Here is a 15,406-nt window from a genome sequence, read left to right on the forward strand (position 1 = left end):
TTAAATCATGAAGGCTTGATTCTTAATCCTCCAGGTATCTTGTTCAATCAGGAAACACTCTTTATTGAGAGAGCAGAGTATGGAACCTCTTGCTGAGCTCAGAGCAGCCAAACATAGGCAGGCAGCTTGAGCATTACTCTGAGAATCCAGTGCAAAGTATTCCTGACAACTTTTCTTTGTGAATAGAGAATAAGGTGTTCCAATTCTGTACTCTGTAGGAAAGTCTGCATCTGCTTATATAATGCAACTGTTTTTAATATTAATTTAGCCCATAGATGGCTTATGACTTTTAAAGAGATTGCAGATTAATGCAATAACATGGAGACTTTTCCTTTGTGTGGTCATTGATATGTGGACAGCCAACCTCATGTGGTTTAGAGAGAACTCTAGACTGGCTGAGTTTTTCAGATGGAATTCACATCCCTGTGCAATAACAGGTGTTTTTTAGTTTTTTGTTTTGCAGAGAGGCATTTTGTCTAATGAAACATTCAGCCCCTATACCATAGCAGTATTTGGGGGAACTCCACAGCCTCTCCCTAGCTGCTATTTCAATTACTGACCAATAGCAAAGGCTGCAAGCAGTATGCTGGTGTCTGAGGCCACTGAATCCATATAATCTGGTTTACTGGCTGCACTTGTAGCCTGCTCCAGTCCCAGTGATGAGTTTATGCAGAGCTAGTGTTGAACTCTCAGGGGAATTTGCCCACGGCACAAAGTGACTGCAACCCTCTCTTGGTGAATTCTCTTTGCACTGTAGCCCCCCTGCCAGGTGTAGAGCCAGGTCTGTACTGCTGCTGGTATGGGGGTGTCCGGAGGTACGTTGAGGGTGGGGTGGGCTAGCGGAGAGTGAAAGGAAGTGTGCCTGGGGCAGCAGGCCTGAGACCTAGTGGTTCCCTACTATTGCAAGGCTCACAGGGGATCTGGCAGTGTGGAGAAGGGTAGGTGCAAACTATGGGAGCCTGTAAATAGCTCTAACCTGCTCTGAGGTCAGACCTAGCTTGCTCCTACCCCTTGTCCCTGTGCTAGGCTCTGCAATAGTACTGGATGAATTCCTCTTGCTTTGTACTTGCTCCAAGGCCAGCCATCCACCCATCCACTGGGAGCTTTCTGTGGCCCTGGGCCTCTGGGTGAGTTCCAGCACTGTGGAATAATACCACAAGGCTATTTCGTACAGAGCAAGAAATTATAATCTCTGCCTGAGAGGCACAGAGAATAGGCTGGGTGGACTCCTAGCAGCTTTCCAGCCTAAATTGTTTTCTATAGATCAATACGTACTTTAATCGTGGTACTATATTTAGCACTGGCTATTAATTTCCCTACAACATACTTGTAAAATGGAATACAGATAACCCTATTTCAAAATGTAGATGGATTCAATTATTGCACTGAATTCTGTATTAAAAAGCTAGGAGGAGGGAGTGGGGAGGGCCATGTGCTTTGGTTTTCATAGTTCTTTTTATTTAATTTTTGATGTGATCTTCATAGATACTTGATTAGAAATTACATTTTGTTCAGCTAAAGTGATTGCTGATTTCTTGTAGCTGGAGCTATCAAGAGAGAGCTCTACAAAAGAATTACTGTATAAGATCTCTTTTTTTTCTCCAAATTTAATTATATAGAAGCCTTATTAAATAATTTAATGTAATAGTTTAATAAAAAATATATTGCATGGGAGTATGACTCACCTCCAGGTTATTCAATATACTGTAAATTCTTTATATTTTATCAAAATTATACGTGCATTGGCTGGAGAAATTTAATAAACTTTGAAAATATTTCTTAAGAGTATTTCTGTTTTGTGATAGTTGGGGCTCAATCAGGGGTGAAAGTAACTTAAGGGACTTACTTGTATGCAGGATGGCTGGGGTCCTGAGCAAGGTGGGAGGGGGGCAGCTCAACCAGAAGGGGCGGGCCTTGGGCAGAAGGGGTGGGGCTAGAGCCAGACTTCCCCAGCCAGCCCTTCAGTGCAGCCCGGCAGCAATTTAAAGGTCCTGGGGCTCCCAGCCACCACCACCAATAGTACCCCGGGGCTCTGGCAGTGATTTAAGGGGCTGGAGCCCCGGGCCCTTTAAATCGCCGCTGGAGACCTGAGGCTCCTGGCCACCGGCACTACGCCAGGGCTCCGGCACTGATTTAAAGGGCCCAGGGCTCACGGTTGCTGCTGCTACCTCGGGGCTCCAGACCTTTAAATAGCTGCTGGAGCCCTGGGGCTTCCGGCCACTGCCACTACGCTGGGGCTTTGGCAACGATTTAAAGGGCCCAGGGCTCTGGCTGGTGGCGGCCAGCATCCCCGGGGCTCTGGCGGTGATTTAAAGGGCCAGGGACTCTGGGCCCTTTTAAATTGCCAGGCCCTGGAGAGGTTGCCCCCTGCCAGTACGGTTGGCTGTGTACCGGCTCTTACCAGTATGCTGTACCATACCGTACTGGCTTACTTTTACCTCTGGGCCCTATCCTGAAAGATGCATGGAAATCTTGTTGATTACAATGGGAGTTTTGTCCATGGAAAGTTCATAGTATTGGGACCTTATGTTCTATGCAACAGCTGAATCCTCAGTCACTGTTGTAAATATTCATTTGCTGCAGGAAATTTTTATACCTGCATCCTGGAAAAAGTGCCATTTTTAATGCTATTAAAAAAATTGATTGTTCTTTGAAAATGTATTGTTAGAAAATGTAAGTCCTATATACAGCCAGGATGTGAAATTTATACCACAGCACTGTAATTCATAGTGGCTGTCGCTCCCTAAAGCAACATTTTCAGCAGTCTCATGAAGGGTCAGATTCTGCACCCATTGAACAATGGCAAACTTTTCATCGATGTCAGTGGGTGCAGGATTTGGTTAATATTTTGCAACACAAATACATGATCACTGAACCCATCAATTTTGCCTTTAAGTTTTCCACAGTAGCTTCTAAAAGTTTAAAATGTCTTTATTTTTGCTCTAAAATTACCCGTTTTGAACTGTGCAAGATTTGTTTGAATTACTTGTATTGATTTTAAACCTAAACAACATTGGATACAAATAATGGATTTTTGGGGATTGTTTTCAACAATAATTAGAAACAATAACTTTGAAGAAAATTGTGTTATCATATTTGAGGAAAAAGGTAACCATTTATTAAACGGTAGCAGTTTATAAAACAAATACACTTACTATTTATTATTTGACTGTGTGCTTACGGCTATCCAAGAACTGCAATTTACAATGGATGAGGTGGAGACACTTGCACACCTAATGTGGGGTTTATTTTTGTCCAGTCGACATATATTCTATATAACATAATATGACCTTTGCCTCAATGAACCAGTAAAGGGCTGATCCAAAGCCCATTAAAGTTAAAGGAGTCTTTCCATTGACTTCAGTGCACCCTGGGTCAAATCCTAATTTAGGACTGTATTGTGATATCCTTACTTATGCTGAGTAGTACCTGACTCTTCAAGAATTCCCATTGACTTCAGTTGGAATGTTTTGTTGAGTAAAGGACTACTCCGTGCGAGCAAGGGTGTCAGAATCCAGTCCCCAGGATATATTGTATGAACCAATTCAGAGGCTATATTGTCCTTACTTGAGAAAACCTGTGGAAGGGCCAGAAAACACAATACATTTATAATGTGCAGAATTTCCTACAGCTTGGCCCATGGATGGGGTGAGGAGTGGAAAGTGGTAGTTGTGGGGGTGGGGGGGAAGGGTTGCACCCTGACGTGGTTAGCTGGGGGTGGGAGCATGACTCTCCTAATAAATGAACTGCATGAAATCATGTGGATCTCAGGACATCTGCAGAAGGCTGGGCTACTTACAGTGAGGCTTGGTATCCCAGTGCTACTCCTTGTGAGTTGCAAGCAATCTACTAGGCAATGTGGTCTTGGGGGCAGGAAAGATGAGAAAGGAATTACATCAGTTTTCTGTTTATGTGCAGTAAGGGGCAAAAATCCCTCTAGAGAATACAAACATGCTATACAGTTTAAAAATTAACATAGATCTGGAACTGAGTTCAAAATCAGTTTGCAGTAGAGGAAGCACAAAATGTTGCACTGAAGGCCACCTCTGTTGGATTCAGGGTGTGATCCTGCTCACATTAAAGACAGAGGAAATTGTGCCATTGACTTTCAATAGGAGCGAGATTAGGCCTTAAGGTAATTATAAACTTCAGTGCTTTTGACGGAAGGGAAAGGGGTGGACACAAAGGGACAAATCTGGCTGTGAGCTCTGCACCATGGACCTTCAGCAGCAGCCCCCAAATGGGTGGGCATAGCTGTATCTGTGTCCTGCACAAAGTAATATAGTTTATCCTGCTTAAAATCAGTGTGAGTCTCCATTGCCACAGCCCTCCTCATAGTGTTCTTGGAGCACCAATGAGAGCTGTAATTAAAGGGCATGGCTACACTTGCAGATGTAGAGCGCTGTGAGTTAAACCAGCCCTTGGAGAACGCAGTAGGGAAAGCGCTGCAGTCTGTCCACACTGACAGCTGCAAGCGCACTGGTGTGGCCACACTTGTGGCACTTGCAGTGCAATTGGGAGTGGTGCATTATGGGCAGCTATCCTACAGAGCACCTCTTCCCTTCCTGGCGCTGTGGCTTGTGGGAAGGGGGCGGGGAGTGCGGGGCATTCTGGGTCCTGTCCCAATGCCCCGTGATGCATCGGTTCGCATCCCAGCGTTCCCTTTGTTTCCGTCCACATTTGGCGCCATCTTTCAATGTTTTTTGTACTGTGCGCTCTGTTTTCCCTTTCAGTCTGCGGGAATGGAGCCCGAACTGCTGAGGAGTATGCTGACGAGTCTTGCCAGCACGTCACATTTGGCAGTCGAGTTATTCCTTGTGATCCAAAGTGACAGTGAGGGCTCCGATGATGATGTTGACTCGAGTAACACATATGACACGAGTTTGCTTGTGGCATTCACAGACATGCTTTTTTTTGGAACGCTGCTTTTGGGCTCAGGAAACAAGCACTGAGTGGTGGGATCACATCATCAGGCAAGTCTGGGATGATGAGCAGTGGCTGCAGAACTTTCGGATGAGAAAAGCTGCTTTCATGGGACTGTGTGAGAAGCTTGCCCCCATCCTGCGGCACAAGGACATGAGATTGAGAGCCGCCTTGCCGGTGGAGAAGCGGGTGGCTATTGCAATCTGGAAGCTGGCAACTCCAGACAGCTACTGATCGGTCGCTAACCAGTTTGGAGTGTGGAAGTCGGCCGTTGGAATCCTGTTGATGCAAGTTTGCAGGGCCATTAATCGCATCCTGCTCAGAAGAACCGTGACTCTGAGTAACGTGCATGACATTGTGGCTGGCTTTGCACAAATGGGTTTCCCTAAGTGTGGAAGGGCAACAGATGGCATGCATATTCCAATTCTGGCACCAGCCCACCTAGCTTCCAAGTACGTTAATCAGAAGGGGTATTTCTCTATGGTTCTCCAGGCGCTTGTGGATCACCATGGGTGTTTCATTGACATTAATGCAGGCTGGCTCGGAAAGGTGCATGACGCATGAATCTTTCAGAACACTGGCCTGTTCAGGAAGCTGCAAGCTGGGACTTTTTTCCCAGATCAGAAGATTACCATAAAGGAAGTCGAAATGCCCATTGTGATCCTTGAAGACCCTGCTTACCCTTTAATGCCATGGCTCATGAAACCCTACACAGGGAGCCTTGGCAGCGGAAAGGAGCAGTTCAACAACAGGCTGAGTCAGTGCAGAATGACTGTGGAGTGTGCTTTTGGCCATTTAAAGGGAACGGGAAGCTGTATGGGAAGCTGGACCTGGCCAATGACAGCATCCCTACTGTTATATCTGCGTGCTGTACCCTCCATAACATTTGTGAAGGGAAGGGTGAAAGATTCACTTAGGCATGGAACTCAGAGGTTCAACACCCGGAGGCTGAATTTGAACAGCCAGAGAGCAGGGCTATTAGAGGAGCCCAGTGCGGGGCTGCAAGGGTTAGGGATTCCTTGAGGGAGCAATTTGAGGCTGAAAGCCACCAATAATGTCTGGTGCCCTGCACGGGAGTGAAATGCAGTGGTTTCAATGTTAGTAGGACTCTGTGTTTGCTACGCTGACTTGCAGTGCCTGTTTCTTTCCTGGGCTTTTACTTTATGCAATAATAAAGAACATTTTCAAAGCCAAAAAAAATCCATTTATTGAAAAGAAAATTCATTTATTGAAAAGAGACACAACTGCTTGGGAAACAGAAAGGGCAAGGGGGTGGGGAATGGTACAATCACAGATTTGCGTATGTCCTGTCTGGAGTGCTGTGCAATGAGTGCTGCACTTCAGGATGGCTAAAATGCATGGTGATGGGGGTTGAGTGCAGTGGGTAAGGGTTGCAGTTTTCAGGGCTGGGTGGTGAAGCTACAGGTGTTGGAGGCAGCTGGTGGTGGTAGGAACCCGGTTGTTGGGGAAAGTGGGTTGGCGGTGACATGGGGGCACGAGGGAAAGAGTTTTGGGAGAAGGGCTGGGGGGGGGTGGCGGGTGTGGAAATGCTCCGCCTGCATTGCTACGAGCGCCTGTATTGAGTCTGCTTGGCACTCCATGATGCTTAGCAGCTGCTCCGTGCTGTGGTGCCGGCGATCCACATTCTGCTGGCAGACCCTCCTTTCACTCTCCTGCCACTCCTGCACTTTTTGATTTTCATTACTTGAATGCTGCATGACTTCATGCAACATGTCTTCCTTGCTACGTGGCCTCTTTCTGATTCTTTGGAGTCTTTCGGCCGTTGATAACAAGGACGGCTGGGATCTCAAGGTTGCATCTGTAAAGGCAAAATGCAACACTTAACAGAAGCAGCATTGTTCACACCAGACAGAGCAATGATTTCCCCTGTACTTAAGGGCAAGCACAGTCTACACAATAGCATAATTTGCCCGTTCCAAAGTGAGTGCACAAAACCCATGGGAGCCCCAAAATGGTGATTAAGCTCAGGGTCAAGTGATTGTTTCACAGCTGTACTGTCCTCTGGGTTTCTGTGCCTTGGGGAGAGCCAACAGCAGCAGGGGACCCCTGTACTGAACACTGTCCCCACATTTTTCCACAGGAGTTTGTCCTGGAAGATATCTTGCTGCTGAGGGTGACCTGGGAAGCAAGGGAGGGTCTTCTACTGCAGTGCTGCTTCCGCCCTGGCTTGCCTGTGTGCAGCAATGGTCCCCCCTGCCCCGCACGGCACAGTGGCGCAGACAAGTTAGCCTGACTGGGACAAAGACCACAATGGCTCTGCCGAGAAACCTGCGCAAGTGCTTTGCCCAAGTTCTGCATGAGACCTTTGAAGAGATCACTGAGGCTGATTACCGCGATGTGAGAGAGCACATCAAAGCCCTATTCCGCATATAGGCATGCATGCAGCCCTAACCCTCTTCGCCCCAAGAGCCCGCACCGAATAACTTCCTTCCTAAAATAAAAGCTGCTTACTGGGAACCTCCTCTGGTGTTTGTCCTTACCCAAGCACCGGCTGCCGTGACTGGCTACCTTCCTGGCTTGAAAACAGCTCCTGGCGGCATGCATCTAGGGATTCTGGGGTGTCTTCCTCCACCTCAGCACCCTCACTCCCGCTTTGCTCCTCCTCTTCCTGTCTTGTTGCACTGGGCTCTGAAGTGTCCATAGTGGTCCCCGGAGTGGAGGTGGGGTCGCCCCCAAGTGTTGCGTCCAGCTCTTTGTTGAAATGGCAGGTGGCAGGGGCAGCACCGGAGCGGCGTTTTGCCTCTCGGGCTTTGTGGTAGGCATTCCTCAGCTCCTTCACTTTAATTCTGCACTGCAGTGCGTCCCGGTCATGGCCCCTTTCCATCATGTCCCTTGATATCTGCCCAAAGGTTTCGTAATTCCTACGGCTGGAGTGCAGCTCGGACTGGACAGCTTCCTCCCCCCAAACACTGATGAGGTCCAGCAACTTGCCATTGCTCCATACCAGGGCTTGCCTGGTGCGTGGAGGCATGGTCACCTGGAAAGATTCGCTGATAGCACTCCACACCTGGCTGAGCAAACAGAAAGGGATTTTTCAAAATTCCTAGAGAATTTAAAGGGCAGGTCTGACAGTTGGTCACCTGAGGGGAGGGCAGTAGAGTTCAAAGTGATGACCAGAGTGGCTAGAACCGGCATTGTGGGACACTTCTGGAGGCTGATGAGCGCGCACTATAGGATCAGGGCGTCCACACTGGCGCCACGGTGCTCCAGCGGGGGCCCAGCAAATGTTATTCCACTTGCCAAGGTGGAGGACCAGCAGCGCTGTAGCCGCGGAGACAGAGTGCTCTACGTGCCTTGCCAGTGTGGGCAGGTAGTGAGCTAGTGCGCCCGGGGCTCCTTTATTGCGCTGTAACTTGCAAGTATAGCCAAGGCCAAAGGGAAAAGCTGTCACTCTCCTTTCTGTTTCCTTCAGCATGTGGCTCTATACCTGTTCTATGGAATATTAGTTTGTAGTCAGCCTTGGCAGGAGTAACTTGCCCTCCATATTTCCCTTCTGATGGGTTTTCCCATGTGATGTGAAACATTTGCACATGTATACTTGCTAATTTAAAGCTCCTTGAGCTAGAATTTGCACTACATGTGAGGACTTATATTTAGATTAATTATACTAGACTGTGTTCATATGAAAGGATAGTTAATCCATTAAAATGAAGATCCCACCATATGTCAGTATAAAGGATAGTGTTATGGTGACAGTTGGTAATGTCACATGTGCTGTGAGTTGTTGAGGTATTAGTACTGAGGATGAAATTTTCTCTGTAACCAGAGACTTGTTAAGGGAATTGTGTGGATTCCCTGGCCTGGGCAGTTGAACCTCTTCTGCGGTTCCTTTGTGTTGTGAAACACCTGCACAAAAGGGAGGGTTGATGCCCAGGCTCACCTTTCATGGCCTTTTGTGGCCATCTTGAGACAGCTTTGGTCTAGGTGTTTTCCCAGGTGAAAAGCCCAAAGGTTGAGGGAGGAACAGGGAGCAGTGTGGTTAAGTAGTGAGATCCCAGAAATGTGTGGGAGAGACAGAGGCCCAAGAGAGCTGCTCCTAGATGATGGGACTGTGGTGCCTTACTGAAGGTTCTGCAAAAGGGAGTTGCTTATGTGCAGTGTATGACTCTCTCTGCTCAAGGAAACAACCCTTGTGTACAGTTTGTAAAATAAACAAATTACACTAAGAAAATATCCTGACTCTACATCCCTGATTTTTCCTCTAAACATGAAAATTTCCTGCAAGGACCTGAAATCTGCTGCTGCTTGGCAAAGGAGCTGCAATATGTTGTGAGAGGACATCCATTACGAGGACTTGAGATGCTTTCTCTGAAGTTGCTTAGTTTCCAAAAAGAAATTGGCAGTATAGGAGAAATTATCCCTGCTACCACATTTCTTGCTATGTAAAGAGAGAACCACCTATTTTCCTCTGAGCAACATTCTCACATCTCAAAAGATAAGCACCTCTCCGCTTGTATAAACTCAGAACCATGTTGTAATGAAAATGCATTTAGCGTCTTGTTTAGAAGTGTCCAGATTATGGAAGGAGTGATATAATCAATGTTCTATTCACTGTCTTGGTCCGTTACGTGTTATGGCTAACGAGAATAAAAATTGCTTTTCTAATTTGCACAGCAGCATTTTGCGGTGTGTTGCTGAAGTGGTAACTAAGTGACAGACACGATCCATCTGTGAAATACCATTTGTGTCGTTCAGTGCCACTGCTGGCCTACGTCATAGCACAGGTGTGCGGCAATCCATAAACATGTGTGTGACATGGGCTGCAGAATGTCTGTAATCCATATTGTTCTCAGGCTGGTAGCGATACTATACACCACAAATGACATATCACAAACCATAGCACGAGCGTACAATTCTTCAGGTGTATGCAAGGATAACAGTATATGCACAGTGTATCTGGATAGCCACATGTTGCAGCTAACACCGTTCCATTTATTTAAATGATTATATGTTCAAAAATCATAGCATATGTATTAGTATGTGGCACATCTATGTTGAAGTTCATATCACATTTTGCATTTAATGGACCTCATGAGCCAAATTCTGCTGTATGGTGTTGTAAATCTGGAGTATGGTAATTCCATGTATTGAAGGGTAGTGGAGCTAAATTTGGTAACCCTTTCAATGTTTATTTCAAAGTGGAACTACTTGTTTTTTTTAATTTAAAGAATAAATAAATAGCAAAAAAACAAAACAAAAAACACCAGGAAATGAAATACAATAAACTATGGCAATGCAAAATCATGGTGGAAATTCAAGCCTATGACTTCCACTGCAAAATAACTTGCAAACATTGCATGTATTTTATAGGGTTAACTCCTTCTCTTCACTGTACTGATGTGTAAGGCCTGGTTTAAACACAATAGTTTAATTAAAGGTATGATTTTAAACTGATTTAGTTAAATCAGTATAGAGTTTTGTGTTTTGGACAATCTTAAATTGACTTTAAACATGATTTATGGTGACAGGAGCAAACTAAATAGACATAAATAGTTTTAAGCCAATATAAGTGTGTCCACAAAGAGGTTTACACCAGTTTAACTAAAGCAATTTGTGTGTAGACAGGCACCTAGAAGAGGAAAGAAAGAGCAGAGGCCACCTTCTCTCTCACAAGCAGCCATGGAGAAGTATCTCTTTTTGAAAAAGAATATGTCAGGAAGTGTGTCCAGCTAATCAAGAGGAGCCCATGCTACATCCCAAGGAGCCTGGCCTGCTGGAAAAGGGGCATGCATGTACACCCAGGCAGGTTTGACAATCAGCAACGATTCCTATCCACCAACAGGTCGGCATGCACTTCACTCCTGCTCAAAGGAGCAAACAAGTACACTCCACACTGTTGTGGTAACCCACAGTGCAGAATCTTGTCTTATGCCAGTACATCTAATTGCAGAGAGGACTCACAGGCCAGCCTCTCTGTTTATCTTCACTTTGTTGGCGTGTTGCATCGGAGTAGGATTTGACCCATACTATATTAAGGCAGAAAAATTATTCAGAATCCTTCAGGTCTTTTGGCAAAACTCCAATTGTCTTAAACAAGGGCCACATCATGAGAGGTGTTGTATACCTGCAATTGCCAGGCTTCCATGAGAGAGGGAATTGATCAGCAATGTGGACTGGATCCATAGAGTAAGAACTTCAGGATTTGGTCCATGGAAAATACCACATGTGTACTAGTGCATATAGTATTTGTGAGAACCTCAACTTTAAACTTTCGGATTTTGTGTGTTTTGTAAAATCTCAGCTGCACCATTGAATTAATGCAGTGTTTTGCAATTATACAGATTAAAACATTATTGTGGGGGTAATTTGCAGTGCACTTCATTTACGGAGAATTGTGTCGTCGTCCCCCTCCCCCCATAATTGTAGGCTTTGTTAGCTGAGACTGTGAATTGTGGCTTGGAATTAATTTTGCTTACCTTGGTGTGATTATTATGCTTCAGTAGAGTAATTTAATGGATGAATGTGAATCTGGAGGAGGGGTGATATGAAAGAGGATAAAGCTGGAGAATAGATTTCCATGTGCTATGCAGCTCACGGGTCTTTACGCTGCTGACTATTCTTATAGTTAAAACCCTTGCCTCTTTGCTTAATTAGTCTATGGACCAGATTTTACTTGGGTAACAATTGTGGTGATTTCCTACTCCTCTCAAGTGTATTTTAACACTGCTGCCTTTGGTATTTTGCCACAGTATGTTGGCTGCTAACTAAGGCTTTAACACCTTGTTTAGGAAACTCATCATGGTATCATTCAAAATTTGAGTCGCCCAAAGCTAGATTTATGGTTGCGGGGGGGGGCATAACCAATAGTCTGTTTTTATGTGGGAGACAAGGTGGGTGATGTAATAAAAATTTTTATGTGGGAAAGAGACAGTTTTAAAATATTTTTCAAGATTTTGCCTTAACTGCAAGTATCCTCTTAGATCTCTTTTAGAAGAAGGCCAGAGCAGACCATTTCATCAATATTTCTGCTGTCTGGAATCTGTTAAATGTGTTAAATATCCTTGTGAAATGACTTTAGATGGCTGGGTACATTACAGGGCTTTTAAACTGTCTGGTAATAAATAGTGAATGCTGAAGGATTCCCCCCCCCCATTTTTTTTAAATTAAGCAATGATTTAGTGGTCAATAGCAATAAAATAATCCAGGCACTGCATTAATGGACGATTATTGCCCTTCTTAAATAGTTGTTTAGCTTTAAAGATAAGCTTCATAGTGTGCTTTATGATAATAGTGATTGATGTTTTCCTCTTTGTTGATTTCTCTGTATTACTTTCTATTTCTTAGTCTGATTTGTGCTGTATAATGCACCAGAGGTTTGCAGCTCTCTCCCCCAGCAAGCTACTTCCTCCCATGCCTTACTGCTTAATTAGATGACTAGATATGATGAGGGATTTATAGCTTGCTCAAAGAGAACTTTGTTGTCTATATTTCTGTCTGGGTGCCTTCCTTACATAAGGCTATATCACACCCTCTGCTGTGAGATGTGGAGGGAAGGAAAAAATGGTTAGCAAGTATTCAAGGAGGTGATGGAGAGGAGCCTGTGGCATTGTTCCCACACATAGGTCGTGCAAGCTCCTTTTTGTTACCAGCCTGCCTGTGACTTCACAGGCTGGGGTGGCGGGAGGGAGCTGTTTGGCCAGAGGGGAGGGCGAAGCTGGTGGACAGCTGGTCTAGGCAGCAGCATCTCCCTTCAGTCCTGTGAAACTTCTGCTGGACATAATGCCATCACTATTAACTCTTGTAGCATCTGCATGGGAATAGTAGTGAGTAAGGCAGAGGCACGTGGGAGGGCATGCAGTAGCAGCATGGCTCTTTGGGGTGTATGGGTTATCTTGAAGAAAAGAGGACCAGGATGATAGAGCAGAGGGCTTGGTAGACACCCTGAGCTGTGTGGATTTCCCTGTGCATCATGGGGCACCTGTGAATTTAGAGGGTCATGACACCATCTGTCTTGGTAAAACCAAGCTTAAAATTGGGACTTTGCTGAGTGACTTTTCTCCTCCTACAACTTTTCCATAGCGGGGAATGATTTAAGCCCAAAGTATGTGCATGTTAATCAAAGCCCTCATTCTCTCCTCCTGCCTTGTCCATTCAGTGAAGACACCATGCAGTGGTAACATCACAAACCCAGGATGGTGACATCACTGAATGAAGCTGCCACAACATCTGACTAGGTTGGGTATGCAGGCTGAAACCTTTCTGTGCACCAGATATCTCAATGGTCAGGTACAAAGGGAGAGAACTTGCATGGTGACTTAATGGGGCTTTGATTAAATATTTCAACCTTTTCCAGACTGTGTCAGTAGTTCTTTAAATAGCTGCTTTTACCTCTTTTTACAAATACTCCTCCTCTTCTTGTCTGTTTTAATATTCTTATCTTGACATAAAAATAGAACGTTCCATTTTTCCTGAAATTACAGGGGTCAGTAGTTAATTGTGAGGATCTTAATTATTTTGCAAAGAGAAATAAAATGTCTTAAATGCATTGTAAATGCACACTGACTTATGCCTCAAAATCCTGGCTCCATTGAAGCTAATGGCAAAACTCTCATTTGGATTTTACCCTAGGTTGTTTTACTGCATCTCTAAGGTATAGGGCAGATCCTCAGCAAGTGTCAGTTATCATAGCCAAGGATTCTGTTCGTGTCCCCCATAACATGGTCCTCCATTCTTCTCTCCGTGCCAGGCGTTCTGTGCCTCCCCACATTTTCCGTTCTCCTCACACATGTGCTGGCTGCCCTTCCCACAGCCCCCATTGGCCTAGAGCGGCGAACCGCGGCCAGTGAGAGCCGCGATCGGCCGAACCTGTGGACACAGCAGGTAAACAAACCGGTCCGGCCTGCCAGGGGCTTTCCCTGAACAAGCGGCGGACCGGCTTTGAGAACCACTGCTTTAGGGTACAGATGTGGGGACCTGCATGAAAGACCCACCTAAGCTTATTTCTGCCAGCTTAGGTTAAAAAAATTCCCCAAGGTACAGATTCTTCCTTGTCCTTGGATGGGCACTTCTGCCACCACCAAGTGAGTTAGACAAAGATTCAGGAAAAGGACCACTTGGAGTTCCTGTTTCCCTAAAATATCCCTCCAAGTCCCTTCACCCCCTTTCCTGGGGAGGCTTATGAATAATCTACCAACCAAATAGGTAAACCAGGTGAGCACAGACCAGATCTTTGGGTTTTTAGGTCACTAAAAACCAATCAGATTCTTAAAAAACAGAACTTTATTATAAAGAAAAAAAAAGTAGAAGAAACACCTCTGTAAAATCAGGATGGAAGGTAATTTTACAGGGTAATAAGATTCAAAACACAGAGGATTCCCCTCTAGGCAAAACTTTAAAGTTACAAAAAACAGGGATAAACCTCCGTCTTAGCACAGGGAAAATTCACAAGCTAAAACAAAAGATACTGTAACGCATTTCCTTGCTATTACTTACTATTTCTGTAAGTTAGATGTGTCATTCAGTAGGAGCTCGATTACTTGCTTGGTCTCTCTCTTTGTCTCAGAGAGAGACAAAGCAAAAACCTCCCCTCAACAGATTTGAAAGTATCTTCTCCCCTTATTGGTCCTTTTGATCAGGTGCCAACCAGGTTATCTGAGCTTCTTAACCCTTTACAGGTAAAGGAGGGATTTTATGCTACCCTTAGCTGTATGTTTATGACAGGGAGTGACAAACTCACAGGTACAGGCAAGGCAGCAGAGATCTTTTCAGCGGAGAGAAAAGGGCATCTACAAGACCGAGAGATAGCACAGTCTTCAGAGGTGAAGGCTCTTGCACCAACAAATTTAATCAGAATAATCATATGCATACTTTTTACTTTTGTTTCTTTATTTGTTCCCAGGCCCCTCCCAGCATCCAGGATGTCATATTCTGTCTGTCTCTCTTTGGGTGAGATTCTGTCCTGGACTTCTAATTCTTTGTTGTTTCCCCCATCCCGTCTAGCTCAATATCTGCAGCTAAATTCTGTGTATAGTCTACATTTTACAGCATGTCATGAAAATCTTGTCTGCTAACCTATGTGAAGTTACTGGGATGTTTACATAATAATCATAAGTGTGACATATAATCGTTACCTACTGCAATAGCAACAAATTGTTTCAAAAATTAGCTTGGTGTGTGTCTGAGTGATACTTTTTGTTTTGTTTTGTTTTGTAAGGGGATTTTTCCCCTCCATCTTGATAATACAAGAAAGGGAAGAAGGATTGGATACTGCTTCTGATCAGTAGTCAGTAACTGCAGCCATATTTCAGTGGAGTGTGTATGAAAATTTGGGATTTTAAATATTCTCAGCTGATTCCTTCACTTTCAGTGGAATGACTTCTGGAGCTTCATTGTTTTGTACAGCTTCAGTAAAGTCAATTACTAGAAATATCCTTTTCTTTGGCAGAGCCAAAATGATTCCATCCCATGAGTCAGCCAGCTCTATTGGAATTTTTATGTTCTTGCTGGTTTTTGGACTCTCTTT

The 15,406-nt window shown here is 44.8% G+C and overlaps 1 protein-coding gene across 1 annotated transcript in view; it reads left to right on the top strand.

Moving 5' to 3' along the window:
- PLCL1 (phospholipase C like 1 (inactive)) overlaps nt 1–15,406 on the top strand; it is a 307,264-nt gene that overhangs the window by 13,067 nt on the left and 278,791 nt on the right. The gene's annotated exons all lie outside the window — the stretch shown is intronic.

This window comes from Caretta caretta, chromosome 11 (genome assembly GCF_965140235.1).
Source record: "Caretta caretta isolate rCarCar2 chromosome 11, rCarCar1.hap1, whole genome shotgun sequence".
Classification (NCBI taxonomy): Eukaryota; Metazoa; Chordata; order Testudines; family Cheloniidae; genus Caretta; species Caretta caretta.